General features: G+C 39.3%; 1 protein-coding gene across 1 annotated transcript in view; it reads left to right on the top strand.

Moving 5' to 3' along the window:
* LOC125378572 overlaps positions 1 to 7,610 on the top strand; it is a 102,701-nt gene extending 95,091 nt beyond the window's left edge. The window contains exon 7 of the mRNA XM_048394019.1: positions 7,309 to 7,610. The gene's annotated coding sequence lies outside the window, so the exon portion shown is untranslated. The remainder of the gene's footprint in view (positions 1 to 7,308) is intronic.
* Positions 7,611 to 18,367: the final 10,757 nt, after the last annotated feature.

Here is an 18,367-nt window from a genome sequence, read left to right as displayed (position 1 = left end):
TACAGTGTCATGCATGTGTCGACTTTCTACTGTGTCATGCATGTGTCAACTTTCTACAGTGTCATGCATGTCTATTTTCTACAGGGTCACTGTATGTAATCCATTATTAATTACTTGCTTATAGTAGACGATTTGACGAGTAGAATAAAATGATATTCCATATTAAGTTTATGTCGTCAGGTTATAGAACACTGTTTAACGCCAAATTCCCTTGGGCGTTATAATGATAAACCACAATGAGCTTGAAAATGATAGTTACCGATCGATATTTGAATAATTTTGTAGACTGCACAAATTGGCAATAATGCTACAGTTACTAACGTCATTTGTCATTGTGACAGTCTGGACCAAGAGAAGAGCAACCCTCCCCTCTGATCACGCATTTTATACTGACATTAGAGGGATCAAATTACAATAGCTACCAGATATGCAAAGACACATTATGAGGTGTGAGCGACATACATTCATACGACATGTTATTAATAGTGCACATTTATTATCAAAACGCTCGAACCTTAGGGTTATTCGAACACGAATATTTGTATGCATGGAAGCGTATTAGTGACACAGTATCATCTACGTAGATGTAAGTCTCATCTACGTAGAGGAAAGTAGTATCTTTGATAAAACAATGACTGTGGCACTAATACGCTTCCATAGAAAAGCCGAAACTGCAGTGACAGATTAGAGTGCTTAGAATGTGTGATGCGTGACTCGTCTGTTTCGCGAACGCCCGGTGTCAATGTTGTAGCATCACAATGGTTATAATGTGCAGGTATTTGAATCTGTATTGCGGAGTGAGCCTTGTGGTCAAAGCATGCGTTGTTGTTCCCCGTCAGGATATTGCCGGGAAATGTCAAATGCGGCGTAAAATGCTACTCACCTTCTCATAATGTGGAGTACTGGTGATCAGCTGGGTTAAAACACACTTTTACACCCCTCATGCAATATAACATTCCCATGGGCTTCAGCCTTCTCATAATGTGGAGAACTGGTGATTAGCTGGGTTAAAACACACTTTTACACCCCTCATGCAATATAACATCCCCATGGGCTTCAGACATCTCAGCAAACAAAACAACACATGGGTACAACGTTGTCACATCGTTTCTTGTTTGTTGTGATGATGAATGTTAGAAAATAACATAGCCACAACATTAAATATGTGTTTTGTTATGTTGCTGCAAGGTTATGGTGGACGACGTGTAACGTTACCAAAACACATCCCTGCAACATTCCCTCAACATTGCATTATCATATTCATGATACGATATGTTCATACTATTATTCATAATTGACATGACCCGTGAAGATCCGGAGTATAATAGGTCTTCAGCAATTCGAGCTTGCTGTAACAGGTGACTATGCTTGTTGTAAGAGGCGACTAACGGGATTGGGTGGTCAGGCTCGCTGACTTGGTTGATGCATGCCATCGTATCCCAATGGCGTGGTTTGATGCTCATGGTGTCAATCACTGGATTGTCTGGTCCAGACTCAATCATTTACAGACCACCGTCATATAGCTGGAATATTGCTGAGTGCAGCTTTAAACAACAAACAAACAAAATCATAATTGACATACCAGTCAAATATTCTCATCTCTTCTTGACAAGAATCATAGTTATGAGATCGTGCAAATGTTTCTATTTAAATGCTGTTGACTTAGGGACTTCTTGTTCTCTGTTCAATGTTTATGACACATCAGTTAGGATTCAGCGATGTTGATTTTCTTTGCCGAGTTTGTCATTAGTGAATCAAGGGCGGGCAACTCTATATCACTTTTTTGTGGTGTGATACTTTTGGATGATGAGGGTTACATCACTTCCTGTTTTAAATTATGCATAATCAGTATTTATACCACCTATTGTGGGTCAAGGGACATCGTCCGAACAAGTGGATTCTTTTATAACCAATTTCGAATGTAGGTAGGGTAATTACACTTCAAAAACATTCCAGAAACTATCATAAAAATGTAAACGTGTATACTAACGAGTAGCCGTGACATAGCGCGACGAGTCATATATTCGATCATGCGATGAAATATCGTGCTGAGATTTGCATAAGTTAACAGTCAACAGAGGGTATGGATTACGAGATTTACCGATACCGCGATAATATAGAGAAGCGATACTATAAGGTCATACTAAACATCGTAATATTCCCTTATCTTTTCGATCCAAAACTTCGTAACATATCTTTTGCTGCGATTGTACCAATGTTGCCAATCAAACCTGAGCTGTCGGCGTTACGAGCAGATGCTTTAACCACTTGACAACCCAACGTCCATTTCAGCGTTCTAAATATTTACCAAAATAAGCACTGCTCCTGTAGCACTAACAACTATGTATGACATACACGTATGTGTATCCAAACACCTGTAGCACTAACAACAATGTATGACATACACGTATGTGTATCCAAACACCTGTAGCACTAACAACAATGTGTGACATACATGTATGTGTATCCAAACACCTGTAGCACTAACAACAATGTATGACATACATGTATGTGTATCCAAACACCTGTAGCACTAACAACAATGTGTGACATACATGTATGTGTATCCAAACACCTGTAGCACTAACAACAATGTATGACATACATGTATGTGTATCCAAACACCTGTAGCACTAACAACAATGTGTGACATACATGTATGTGTATCCAAACACCTGTAGCACTAACAACAATGTGTGACATACACGTATGTGTATCCAAACACCTGTAGCACTAACAACAATGTATGACACACACGTATGTGTATCCAAACACCTGTAGCACTAACAACAATGTATGACACTCACGTATGTGTATCCAAACACCTGTAGCACTAACAACAATGTATGACATATACGTATGTGTATCCAAACACCTGTAGCACTAACAACAATGTATGACATATATGTATGTGTATCCAAACACCTGTAGCACTAACAACAATGTATGACATACACGTATGTGTATCCAAACACCTGTAGCACTAACAACAATGTATGACATACATGTATGTGTATCCAAACACCTGTAGCACTAACAACAATGTGTGACATACACGTATGTGTATCCAAACACCTGTAGCACTAACAACAATGTATGACATACATGTATGTGTATCCAAACACCTGTAGCACTAACAACAATGTGTGACATACATGTATGTGTATCCAAACACCTGTAGCACTAACAACGATGTATGACATACATGTATGTGTATCCAAACACCTGTAGCACTAACAACAATGTGTGACATACACGTATGTGTATCCAAACACCTGTAGCACTAACAACAATGTATGACACACACGTATGTGTATCCAAACACCTGTAGCACTAACAACAATGTATGACATACACGTATGTGTATCCAAACACCTGTAGCACTAACAACAATGTATGACATACATGTATGTGTATCCAAACACCTGTAGCACTAACAACAATGTGTGACATACATGTATGTGTATCCAAACACCTGTAGCACTAACAACAATGTATGACATACATGTATGTGTATCCAAACACCTGTAGCACTAACAACAATGTATGACATACACGTATGTGTATCCAAACACCTGTAGCACTAACAACAATGTATGACATACATGTATGTGTATCCAAACACCTGTAGCACTAACAACAATGTGTGACATACACGTATGTGTATCCAAACACCTGTAGCACTAACAACAATGTATGACATACATGTATGTGTATCCAAACACCTGTAGCACTAAGAACAATGTATGACATACACGTATGTGTATCCAAACACCTGTAGCACTAACAACAATGTATGACATACATGTATGTGTATCCAAACACCTGTAGCACTAACAACAATGTATGACATACATGTATGTGTATCCAAACACCTGTAGCACTAACAACAATGTATGACATACACGTATGTGTATCCAAACACCTGTAGCACTAACAACAATGTGTGACATACACGTATGTGTATCCAAACACCTGTAGCACTAACAACAATGTGTGACATACATGTATGTGTATCCAAACACCTGTAGCACTAACAACGATGTATGACATACATGTATGTGTATCCAAACACCTGTAGCACTAACAACAATGTGTGACATACACGTATGTGTATCCAAACACCTGTAGCACTAACAACAATGTATGACACACACGTATGTGTATCCAAACACCTGTAGCACTAACAACAATGTATGACACTCACGTATGTGTATCCAAACACCTGTAGCACTAACAACAATGTATGACATATATGTATATGTATCCAAACACCTGTAGCACTAACAACAATGTATGACATATATGTACATGTATGTGTATCCAAACACCTGTAGCACTAACAACAATGTATGACATACACGTATGTGTATCCAAACACCTGTAGCACTAACAACAATGTATGACATATATGTATGTGTATCCAAACACCTGTAGCACTAACAACAATGTATGACATACACGTATGTGTATCCAAACACCTGTAGCACTAACAACAATGTATGACACTCACGTATGTGTATCCAAACACCTGTAGCACTAACAACAATGTATGACATATACGTATGTGTATCCAAACACCTGTAGCACTAACAACAATGTATGACATACACGTATGTGTATCCAAACACCTGTAGCACTAACAACAATGTATGACATATATGTATATGTATCCAAACACCTGTAGCACTAACAACAATGTATGACATATATGTACATGTATGTGTATCCAAACACCTGTAGCACTAACAACAATGTATGACACACACGTATGTGTATCCAAACACCTGTAGCACTAACAACAATGTATGACATATATGTATGTGTATCCAAACACCTGTAGCACTAACAACAATGTATGACATACACGTATGTGTATCCAAACACCTGTAGCACTAACAACAATGTATGACATATATGTATGTGTATCCAAACACCTGTAGCACTAACAACAATGTATGACATACACGTATGTGTATCCAAACACCTGTAGCACTAACAACAATGTGTGACATACACGTATGTGTATCCAAACACCTGTAGCACTAACAACAATGTATGACATACATGTATGTGTATCCAAACACCTGTAGCACTAACAACAATGTATGACATACACGTATGTGTATCCAAACACCTGTAGCACTAACAACAATGTGTGACATACACGTATGTGTAACCAAACACCTGTAGCACTAACAACAATGTATGACATACACATATGTGTATCCAAACACCTGTAGCACTAACAACAATGTATGACATACACGTATGTGTAACCAAACACCTGTAGCACTAACAACAATGTATGACATACACGTATGTGTATCCAAACACCTGTAGCACTAACAACAATGTATGACATACACGTATGTGTATCCAAACACCTGTAGCACTAACAACAATGTATGACATACACGTATGTGTATCCAAACACCTGTAGCACTAACAACAATGTATGACATACACGTATGTGTATCCAAACACCTGTAGCACTAACAACAATGTATGACATATATGTATGTGTATCCAAACACCTGTAGCACTAACAACAATGTATGACATACACGTATGTGTATCCAAACACCTATAGCACTAACAACAATGTATGACATACATGTATGTGTATCCAAACACCTGTAGCACTAACAACAATGTATGACATACACGTATGTGTAACCAAACACCTGTAGCACTAGCAACAATGTATGACATACATGTATGTGTATCCAAACACCTGTAGCACTAACAACAATGTGTGACATACACGTATGTCTATCCAAACACCATGTCATAGCATCTCAAGAAGTTCCACATTTAAGATTCACCGAAAGAAATTTGGCTTCCTCTGTTTCCGTTTTCTATGATGTGGATGCTGAATGTAAGCTGTGGGTTCCAAGAACAGTTCCTTTGATACTCTGAAACAGCACGCGAGTCATCGTTGAAAACCTTCTCTTTTGATGCATTGTGTTTGTGTGTTTTAGATTTTTTCCTGAACAGTAGTGTAGCTTTTAAGTGTTTTGTTTAAAGCGGGTCCTAAGTTCTTTTCTGTGTCTACATTAATTAAAAAATATTTTCATTTTTTTAACTCTTTTTGACAATTCAACTGGTTATTTCATCTCTAGGCACCTACATTGTGTCAATATTGATTTTATTACATGTCAATACATGTCTTTATCCATGTGCTCTTGTCAACACAACCTGTGAGGAATGGGGAATAGAACATGTTCTCAGAAAGCTTTGCTTGTCCTCCAGTACTACAAAATGGATTGGAGGTCAGGCTCGGTGATTTGGTTGATTGGAGGTCAGACTCGGTGATTTGGTTGATTGGAGGTCAGACTCGGTGATTTGGTTGATTGCTCACAACATCAACCACTGGTTTGTCTCGTCCAAACACGCACATTTACAGGACGTCTTTCTATGGTTGGAATATTCCCGACTGTAGGTGTGGCGTTATACAACACTCATTAACATATGTGAATTATATCGATTCTCAACTGCCTTGGTCCGCTTAAGCAATATCACTTTATACTCCTCCATTGTAAATTATTAATTAAAGGCGACAAAACCCTTTCCATATTCATAAGAAATATCTGCCAAAAGCAGAGTCGATTGTGCCGACAATATCATAAGGGTGTGTTTATGAATCACTATCAAACAGTGATGAAACCAGGTGTTCCTAACTCACTGGTGGCCCCCGTTACAAACACATGCAAGAGCAAGTCAATTGTTCCCCTGAATAAACACTATTATGAAAAAGTAATACAAAACGTCAGTCAACAATTTCCCTAAAGAGTTTTGAATAATTAAGTTGTTAGGACCAAGACTGTATCACCAATTTAGCGATTCCCTAGGTTACATACATTCTAAACAATATAACCCGTGAAGGTCCGGGGCAGAATAGGTCTTCAGCAACCCATGCTTGCCGTAAAAAGCGACTATGTTTGTCCTAAGAGGCGAAAAACGGGATCGATTGGTCAGGCTCGCTGACTTCGTTGATGCATGTCATTGTATCAAAATTGTGTGGATCAATGCTCATGATGTCAATCACTGGATTGTCTGGCCCAGATTCGATTATTTACAGACCCCCTTCATATAGCTGGCATATTGCTAAGAGCGGAATCAAACAACAAACAAACAAAACATATGTTTGTTTATGTTTATATTTTTACTCGGGGCTTCAGAACCATTCATATCTTGCTTTTTAGTGTGTCAAGATGATTATTTAATGTAAAGTTGATTACAGTAGAGCTAGTGACCTACACTTCATGTGCAATTATTAAACAATGTTGATTTTGTCTGTTTCAGGACCATACTCTCTACCTGAAGACGTTTGACAAATGTCTAACAGTTGGGGAGACCTCATCTCTCCAAATGGCGACGTGCGATGGAAATTTGAATCAAAGATGGATATTCGAGAAATCTAAATTTGAAAACCAACGCGTTCTCAGGAATTACAGATAAACCGTCATTCATGAACTCATTCATCATTCAGAACAGGCGCCGAAATTCGCTGTGCAGAGTTGCGTCCCTTGGGCGCACCAGAAACCGATGATTGTTTGTTCGAATCCCGGTTCGCCTTGATTATGTCATAGGTTTGTCAGCACCATACCCGTGCTCGTGGGTTTCACCGAAGTGGTAAATGTCTTAAACCTGCATCACTTCGGGCTTTCCTCCCACATTAAGCTGACACGCCGTGAATAACTGGAACACTGTTAAAAGCGGCCTTAAACCCGACTCACTCACTCACTCACTCATTCAAAACAGCTGATGTGCAATGCCCCATAGCACATAACTCATTTCATAGTCTTCCAACATTGATGTGTATCAGTCCTGAAAATCTAACACCAAAGTATATTATATATTATAATTCTAAGTAACTACTTCCTTGGGACTAATAAAGAATTAGATTGCTACCAAATGATCTTAAACGATCTTGTGATATCGGTTTCACCCTTTGGCGCCAACAGGCTTTTGTCCTTACTCCCCAAACTGTGGCGAATCAACCATATCTACTACTACATCTTGCTCAGAACAACAAGGTCAATCGTATAAATCACCAGAATTTTCAAATTGGAATGATCAAGGCTGTACTGCTTTAGTTTAACATAGCGTGTGTCAAGGTGCAGTCTTTCTAATGTCACGCATGTGGAAAATAATTATGTTTGTAAGATACCATTATTCCAGAGCACAGTTATATACCCCACAAGACTGTTTGACAAGAGTGATGACTTTCCAATAGGCAACTAAACCTTTATGTCCTGCAGTAGTCCAGGGTCTACATTTCACAACTTTTGAGATACTATCAAGCATACTCTTTCTGCTAAGAAATAAAGAGCGTCATACGTCTCTTCATCAAAAGGTGTTTGATCAAGGTTACAACATTCAAGACCACAGTAAAGCTTTCATAAAGTTTTGTGGTCGACATGAGGTGGACGTTTTCAAATTAGACGCATCAGGGACAAAAACAAGATGTCCGATGCAATTCCCTATTTTGACCTGTACCATGTTCCTGTGTTTATTGCCACAGCTAGCCATCTTGTAAATCAATGACAAACATAATGTAACGTAAACGCTGTCACGGAGCTAGAGAACGGAACAGAGAATAAAGTCATAATAAAAACATGGTAAAAGGTTCAGATGTTTATTAATAAAGGCTAGTTGTACAAATAAATGACAATAAAGGATCAGATAAACACTATTTAACAGTTAACAGTTATCACTATTATACAACCGGCATAGCTAAACAACTGTATTACAGCAATACAAGGAGTAACTAAAACAACACGAGATACCCACCAGGGCCCCGTTCCCCAAAGCAAACGTAGCACTACGACTGTCGTAAGCCTATGTTAAAGTATGGGAGTTACGATCACCTTAGCACTACGACTGTCGTAAGCCTGTGTTAAAGTATGGGAGTTACGATCACCTTAGCACTACGACTGTCGTAAGCCTATGTTAAAGTATGGGAGTTACGATCACCTTAGCACTACGACTGTCGTAAGCCTATGTTAAAGTATGGGAGTTACGATCACCTTAGCGCTACGATGATTGTAAGCCTATGTTAAAGTATGGGAGTTACGATCACCTTAGCTCTACGATGATTGTAAGCCTATGTTAAAGTATGGGAGTTACGATCACCTTAGCGCTACGACTGTCGTAAGCTAATGTTAAAGTATGGGAGTTACGATCACCTTAGCGCTACGATGATTGTAAGCCTATGTTAAAGCATGGGAGTTACGATCACCTTAGCGCTACGACTGTCGTAAGCTAATGTTAAAGTATGGGAGTTACGATCACCTTAGCGCTACGATGATTGTAAGCCTATGTTAAAGTATGGGAGTTACGATCACCTTAGCGCTACGACTGTCGTAAGCTAATGTTAAAGTATGGGAGTTACGATCACCTTAGCGCTACGATGATTGTAAGCCTATGTTAAAGTATGGGAGTTACGATCATCTTAGCGCTACGACTGTCGTAAGCTAATGTTAAAGTATGGGAGTTACGATCACCTTAGCGCTACGATGATTGTAAGCCTATGTTAAAGTATGGGAGTTACGATCACCTTAGCGCTACGACTGTCGTAAGCTAATGTTAAAGTATGGGAGTTACGATCACCTTAGTGCTACGATGATTGTAAGCCTATGTTAAAGTATGGGAGTTACGATCACCTTAGCGCTACGATGATTGTAAGCCTATGTTAAAGTATGGGAGTTACGATCACCTTAGCACTACGATGATCGTAAGCCAGTGTTAAAGTATGGGAGTTACGAACACCTTAGCGCTAAGATCGCTTTGTGGAACAGGGCCCAGATGCGTAGACAGACAATTTAGTCGGCTGAGACCAATTAACACCTGAGTCAGTTAACTCAACACTTTAATGAGTGAATAACCTCGGCTGGGTTAAATAACGGGAAATAAACACAGAGAGCCTATCCCTTGAATAAGTCACTTAGATTACAAAATAGACTATTACGTCTGAATATCAACTAGTCTTAATAGACTAAAAATTCAGACAATTTGACTGATAAAGGTGGGTGAGTTTGGTTTGCTTTTAACAGTATTCCAGTTATATCACTGAGTGTCAGCTTAGTGTGGGATGTGGGCCCAAAGTGATGCAGACGTTTATCACTTCAGTGAAACCCATGCGCACGGGTATGCATAGGACGCAACTCTGCACAGCGAATCACGGCGCCTTAGACGACAGGGCCACCCGGCGCCACACACCCCGGTGCCACACACACAGGGGTGCCAAGCCAACGTGTGTTTCTACACAAGGGGATAACACTAACAGCAAACTAACTACTATAGCCATACTGGAGTTGTAACATTCAAAATATAGCGCTGAACATGAGCTATCCAACTGTACCATTAAAGATATACAATAAGCTATTTACAATTATTGATGAGGCAAAAATGACCATGAATACATGAGAAATACTTGAGTGTAATTTTTGAAAATCATAGTCACAAAAACATTTTCAACACAAGAATGCGGTAAGGAAGAGAATATATGGATGTCAACTTCTTTATTATGAGGAACACAATGTTTTCTAGTATATACTTACTTCTTTATCAGGTGAATGATGAAGGAGTAAGCATATACTCCGAAACCTTGTGTTCCTCATAATAAAGAAGTTGACATCCATATATTCTCTTCCTTATCTGTATCGTTTCTTAATGCCTTTCAAAGACAAGAATACGGTGGCGAAAATATAACAGATAAACTACATCCAGTCAAAACATGGTTTGAGAGTGCCATTAGATTACAAGAGAATGAAATATTCGGGCCACTAAATCTCTGACACAAAATGTACTAACACTGTAGGATAGCGACCGCCGGACATTGCCGAGCAGCGCCGGAAATAAAGCCAGGAACCGAGCACTCACAAGACCGTAACATGAGGCAATCAACGCCCCGGTGACAGGCGCCGAGTGGTTAAAACGTTCTATAGTCACAGCCGAAGGGGTTTTGGTTACAAAGTATAAAGTACATTCTTGGTATCCACTGTAGAATTGCTCACTCACGCACGTATACAAATATATTATTCCAGAAAGTATTTTAGTTAATGCATATATTGATTACTGCTTTCCAACGGTACCACCTCGTAACAATGACTATGAAGATGGCCACTTTTCTAGTTATTATGAATATCCACCGATACAAAACCTCGAAGAATAATGAGTCACACTAGCAATACCATATCCTTTAAAAAATCCATAAGTTTTGAAAAGAAAGTTCATTGTTTTGCAATTCTATGTTTTTTTAACAATTACGGTTATCATTAAGCTTTTATATTAAATTATCGTTTTAACAAATATTTGAGTAAGCTGGCACGTTATTTATCTTTCACAAGTTGAAACATGAAATAACACAAAGAAAAAGCTCAGTTCACAATATACAAAAGTATCTGATCTTGTTGGATGATGCGCACGTAACGTTTGTGGACAGTGCAACTTGATCAGGCTTTATGCCCGGCAAGCAAAACTCGGTTAAAGAATAATCATTAGCAACATTGTCGGCGATCACAGAAAACACGAATAATTACGTTTGACGTTTCTGATAATACAATACGTGTGTACATCTAATTAGGTGAAACAACATGACGCCATAGCGACATCATAGTTTCCTTATCTGGACCAATGTTAGAAGTGTTTCATTTGAAGTGTTATCAAGTCAAACCGCCGGTACCTCAGGGGTATTCAAGCTCGTGTGTGTGTCACTTGAAAAGAATCAGAGTTTAGGCAAAATCGTAAGCGACGCATTCAAATGCTTACAAGCATTAATGATTTACACATGCAAAACAAAATTTACAAAACTTTGCACATGCAACACCCGGTGTCATCATGTAAATATAAGTATAGTCAATGCGTGACTCATCCGTTTAGCGAACACTTAGCCCCTTGGATCCATCCGGTTCGCGAACACCTTGTGTCATAATTTAGATATTAGTATAGTTAATGCGTGACTCCTCCGTTTAGCGAACACTTGGCCCCCTGGATCCATCCGGTTCGCGAACACCTTGTGTCATTACTTGATTTACGATGACTAGTGCGTGGTTCATTCAGTTTGCGAACACCTTGTGTCAATACTTGATTTACAATCACCAGTGCGTGGTTCATTCAGTTAGCGAACACCTTGTGTCATTACTTGATTTACGATGACTAGTGCGTGGTTCATTCAGTTTGCGAACACCTTGTGTCATTACTCAATTTACGATGACTAATCCCATTTCGCGAACACATGCCATCGCTTATTATTACTGTAATTATAGCTTGATTCCTGCCGTTTATTGACACCTGGTGTCATCATGTCATATGACAAAGCATGTACGTATTTGCGTCATTACTTAATTTACGATGACTAATCCCATTTCGCGAACACATGTGCCATCGCTTATTATTACTGTAATTATAGCTTGATTCATGCCGTGTATTGACACCTGGTGTTATAATGTCATATGACAAAGCATGTACGTATTTGCGTCTACTGAACTGGACCACAACGCGATCAGTCTTAAGAAAACATCTAACCAGCAGAATCAAAGAACATGACTGCCTTCAAGTAATCTGTCCAGGCTCTTCTGGCAACTGTAGGCTTGAGCCATCGTTAGTTAAGCCGTATGCATGTCAGACATAATTTACCTTCAGTTTCAGAGGCTTTGACGAGATATCCAAGCCTGCTGACCTATACGTCGGACAGGTAATCTGGTAACGTTGAACGTATAATCAGTGCATGTAGAAGTACATTTAAAGACAGACTACTTCTCCTGACACTCACTGCAACGAGTGGGGGAACCAAACAATGTCGTCAGTAACCACGAGCTATTTATATTCTAAAACCTGAGGTTTATTCCAGCATTTGCCAAGAGACCTATCCCGTCCTTGAGAAAGCTTATGCAAATTGTGGGTGCCGGGTGCTACTGGTAGGGCAGGACATGCGTATATCGCGAACACCTTGTGTCATCACTGATCTTCGTTTTTTTGCATTTTGACCAATGGAATCTTTCCGGTCCACCCCTTTCAAAACCAAATGTAGTATGTTGTAGGCAGTGATATTATCTGAGAGAGGATTTTGATATTCTAGACCCCTCCCTATTAAAAATGCTGTATCCTCCCTTGCTCATAACGTGTACATTTTGGGTTCTAGGGTCATGGCTTAATTCCAACATACAACACATATGGAGATTTCCGGGACAGATACTCATGTTATTGGTCCCCAGTAGTGAGTGAGTGAGTGAGTCCCCAATAGTGAGTGAGTGAGTGAGTCCCCAATAGTGAGTGAGTGAGTGAGTCCCCAATAGTGAGTCAGTGAGTGAGTCCCCAATAGTGAGTGAGTGAGTGAGTCCCCAATAGTGAGTCAGTGAGTGAGTCCCCAATAGTGAGTCAGTGAGTGAGTCCCCAATAGTGAGTCAGTGAGTGAGACCCCAATAGTGAGTCAGTGAGTGAGTCCCCAATAGTGGGTCAGTGAGTGAGACCCCAATAGTGGGTCAGTGAGTGAGTGCCCAATAGTGAGTCAGTGAGTGAGTCCCCAATAGTGAGTCAGTGAGTGAGTCAGTGAGTGAGTCCCCAATAGTGAGTCAGTGAGTGAGACCCCAATAGTGAGTCAGTGAGTGAGTCTCCAATAGAGAATCGAACCCGGGTCTTTGGCGTGACGAGCGAACGCTTTAACCACTTGTTTACCCGACCGCCCCTCATTGATATGAAGCAGGTAATATCGCCTGTGATACCCGTATCAAATACATCACCATGGAATAACCATTCTTGTTTGTCCCATGTTAGCCACCATCAAACATGGGTATATACTTTCTTGTCCGGCAGTTAACTGTAAGCACTGTATCGAGAGGGTAAATACAAATATGTCTCTGTGAGACTGAAGACAGAAACTGAGTTTGTATGTAGTCAACGTCTGTTTGACCAACCACTACAACACACCACACAACACCAGAACATGCACTATTCAACTTTTACCACACAGCACACATTATCCACACCCTACACACATTGCCAGACCACGCACTACACGATACACACACTGGACCACACACTACACAAAACACTCTACACTAACGCTACACACTGTACCACACACTACACACAAAGGTACGTACTAAACACTACACTGCCGGACCAACCACTACAACAAACCATCATCCACACACAACACCAGAACACACACGACTCACCTTGTACCACACAACACACAACATCATCATCCACACACAACACCAGAACACACACGACTCACCTTGTACCACACAACACACAACATCATCATCCACACACAACAAACACCGCCAACCAAGCACTACACATAACACACACCGCACCACACACAACATCATCATCCACACACAACACCAGAACACACACGACTCACCTTGTACCACACAACACACAACATCATCCTCCACACACAACACAGCACACACCACACTCAACACACTACCATCAGGCACCCACCCAAAGAACATTAGGTGAAATAGATAAATTGATATCAAACTACAAACTCGATCTCATTGTGCGTATCAAAATAATCGATCTTAATGTGCGTTGATAATCCAGTGATTGATAGCATGGGTATCAATCCTCACCTTCAGGGTATCATCTGGCGCGGGCTATATGAGAACGACAGACACCGGGGTGTCGTTGTACAAAGCGATCTTAGTGCTAAGGTGATCGTTACTCCCATACCTTAACATAGACTTACGGCGGTCGTAATGCTAAGGTGATTGTAACTCCCATACCTTAACATAGACTTACGGCGGTCGTAATGCTAAGGTGATTGTAACTCCCATACCTTAACATAGACTTACGGCGGTCGTAATGCTAAGGTGATTGTAACTCCCATACCTTAACATAGACTTACGGCTGTCGTTGTTTTGTACAACGCCACCCGAGTATTCTTCACACCCTGCTCAACCAGTTGAATACACGATCTGCCTACCGCTGTCTGGATGGACCGTGACGGGTGTGTATGGAAATGTCTCACGTGCAAAGGCATCGTATTCCCAATTACACCAGTCACTGAGGTTACCCCTGCACTCATCCAATCAAAAAGCAGGCACCCGTAAATATCAGATCTTGTTAAACATTTTGTCAGTAATCAAAACAGGTCCAGCGACACATCACACTGGATAATGTATCACGCATCTTCATGGATTGTAACGTTGCTACTTATACAGAGTTTAATGTATTTCGCCGAATTTAAGTCTTCGACAAGATTCTGATGTAGCGAACGGAATATACACGTGTGAGGTGCGGTTTCCATGGCAACTTACCTGCATATAGGTGATGTGGACAAATCGTGACTTATTTGCCTGCTTGTTTGTTTCGCTTCCAGCAAATGTCCTCAAAATGTGTTTGATTGAAAAAATATTGGTTGTGGAAAAACACTAACTAGAGAAATGAAATACTGACGGGCTGACACACTTGGTGCCTGGATATATATGCAACGTCAATTCCATTCGTTTTCAGATACATTTTCACATATAGAATACTTGCTCAGTATGATTCGCTATTAAGTGAGCTGCCATTGCTTTACTGATTTACATATTCGTTTCATTTTTAGTGTTATATTCGCGTTGTTTTTTCGATCACTGAAAGGTAATTCTATTTGAAGGAAATGTTCATAAACGTGCCTCAAATTTAAATAGTTGTCACGTTTTGGTCTCGAAGTATGGCATTTTGTCTATGGCAGTTTGCATTATTCTAAGATCATATAATATTGTATTACAGATCTAGATGTAGATGAGGTTGATGTCACCAATATTAATGAGCTAATATTCAAATGCAACTGACAGCGAGCGAAAAAAAATGTTGCTTGATTTTCCAATATAATTTAGACACTTACCGTATATAAATTAACACTTTCATTTTTGAAGTTGATCATATTTGGGCACGATTTCAATACACTACGTTTTACACATATGTATCAAATTGAAACTCATATTTAATACACTCTCTCAGGTAAACACAGTCTTGGTAACATTTACTCCTCGAAAAATAAGAAATACTAAAATGTTAACACAGCTATAAAACGTAGTTATGGAATTGAAAATTTACATATTGATACACAAGATATTTCAGCGAATATTTCTTGAATAATGACAACCATTTTATGGATAATTAAATATTCCGGGCAAATATTTACGACCCACTTTACAAAAAACAATTATTCTTTCAAAATATATAGCAATTTGCAAACAATTCTTCAGGCAAATTGGCATTTTCTATTTCCATATATTCTTGAAATATGAGCGAAACAAACGATTATTCGGTAGTTAAAAAAGTCAATAATCAGAGTGTCTCTGTGTATAGCGGTCTTACTGCCATTCTACCATAAAACAGTGAAGCTTGGATCTGATTTGTGATTAGATAGACGTGGAACCTAGCATGAAAATGCTTCCCGAATATTCGAAAACCAGGACAACCAATTTGGAACCATTTCGGGTACAAAAAGATTGAACTACAAACTGTCAACATTGATCATTTGAATGCTAAAAACTACACATTGCACACATTCACAACCGTCGAATATACAACAAGCATTGAACGATACATGCCTAATTTAAACAACGAGCTGGTGTGCAGGTCTTTCTTTGATATCATACCTGTTGAAGCAAGATAAGGTTTTATGTCTTAGTCCAGATTCAAGATTATTCCTGGCTCAGAGTACAATTTGTATTCATACAACTTAACGTATGTATGGATTATTTTATATATTTTTTAATGACAGAACTTTACGTATGTATGGATTATTTTATATATATTTTAATGACAGAACTTTACGTATGTATGGATTATTTTATATATTTTTTAATGACAGCTTTAACATTCATATCAATGTGCACAGAGGTGTTTTTTGTGTAAGTGATAAAGATTTTGTTTTTAATATAAGGTAAGACCATTAACCAGTGCATCAGTCGTTGTGGCATAAGTTCTGACAGTTTTTGCCGGGAGGTTCTGAAAGTGAACAGACCAAAGACATTCGTCTTCATCTTCGTCAACTGTCTGAATTTGTGTAGAAAATTCCATAGCGTTGTTTGTTTATTTCCAAGTTGTATGAAAGTGCGAACCATGCCCAAACGTGTATTAACTCTTTTTGTAGTATATCATTTACAATGTGACAAATTGTGGTATTCCTGTTACTGTGATGGTATAATGGCTGTGTTGTAGCGGAACGATGATGCTGGTGTAGGTCATTTACCTTGAGTACAAATTCTGACAATATAAATTGCCGGGCAAAAGAAAGTATACGCCCATGTTAATGCTGGCTAAAAATAAAATAACCAACAAATGGTTATACGATGCTGGTGTATTTGATACATAGTCATAGTTGTGTTTTGGACCTCAAGATTGCAGTGTTTCTGCGACTGTTTTAGGCCTAGTAACCTTACGATAACTGTTGTATTTTTGTGGTCAAATTCAATTTTCATGTGTCTACTTTCTTTTGCCCGGCAGTTTATTGAGGTTACTGTCAGCATTTCGACCTAGATGTAAAAATGAGGCTCTGCCATGTCGAGGAATTATTCGTTCAACTATTGAAGGCCTAAAAAACAGTAACTACCTTCACCGACAATCGATTCCGGTAATGTAGGCCGTGCTTTTACGTATCAGGCAAAAAACATCCGTTTATGTCTAAAGGTCCCTTTCGTGTCAAAAAATGTTTCAGAATATCTCGGTAAGATTTATGTGGGTATTTTTCAGTTTTTACGTCGTAGTAGAGGCAATGTACTTCATACAACGTGTATGACACACACGGAGATCCATCCATCCCTGCCCACCGGGGATATATCCTTGACTTAACTCCTAAACAAGGCAGTGTGTAACTCTATATCTCTGAACCGGAGATTGTGAGAGGTTGATATTCACAACACTGATAACAGGTAAAATATCTACCTGAGCCGTCCATTCCTCGAAGGCTGAGTGATTTACCTGTAGCGATCACATTACCCCACTGTCATCACTACCTGTTGACTGTGGATCATATGTCGCCATCAGTAAGTTGTGGCATTAATAGCAAATCCTTTAAAACCTTCTTCGGATAAGCTTCTCAGGAATATTTTGTATGGGAGGACGATGGTGTTGACTTTCAGCGACTAACGCAGTGGTATACATATTTAAACACGGACTTTACATGTCGGCGGTATCCTTGAAGCATCTCTGAATGTATACCTAACGAATAAACATAGTATTCCTCCATGGTGTAAAACAAGTGTAGTATACATATTTAAACACGGACTTTACATGTCGGCGGTATCCTTGAAGCATAGCTGGGTGTATACCAAACGAATAAACATAGTATTCCTCTATGGTGTAAAACAAATGTAGTATACATATTTAAACACGGACTTTACCATTCAGC

The sequence above is a fragment of the Haliotis rufescens genome, unplaced genomic scaffold (assembly GCF_023055435.1).
Source record: "Haliotis rufescens isolate VD_foot unplaced genomic scaffold, xgHalRufe1.0.p SCAF_127, whole genome shotgun sequence".
Classification (NCBI taxonomy): Eukaryota; Metazoa; Mollusca; class Gastropoda; order Lepetellida; family Haliotidae; genus Haliotis; species Haliotis rufescens.
Note: the sequence above shows the minus strand (reverse complement) of the source record. Positions and strands in the feature narration are given on the sequence as shown.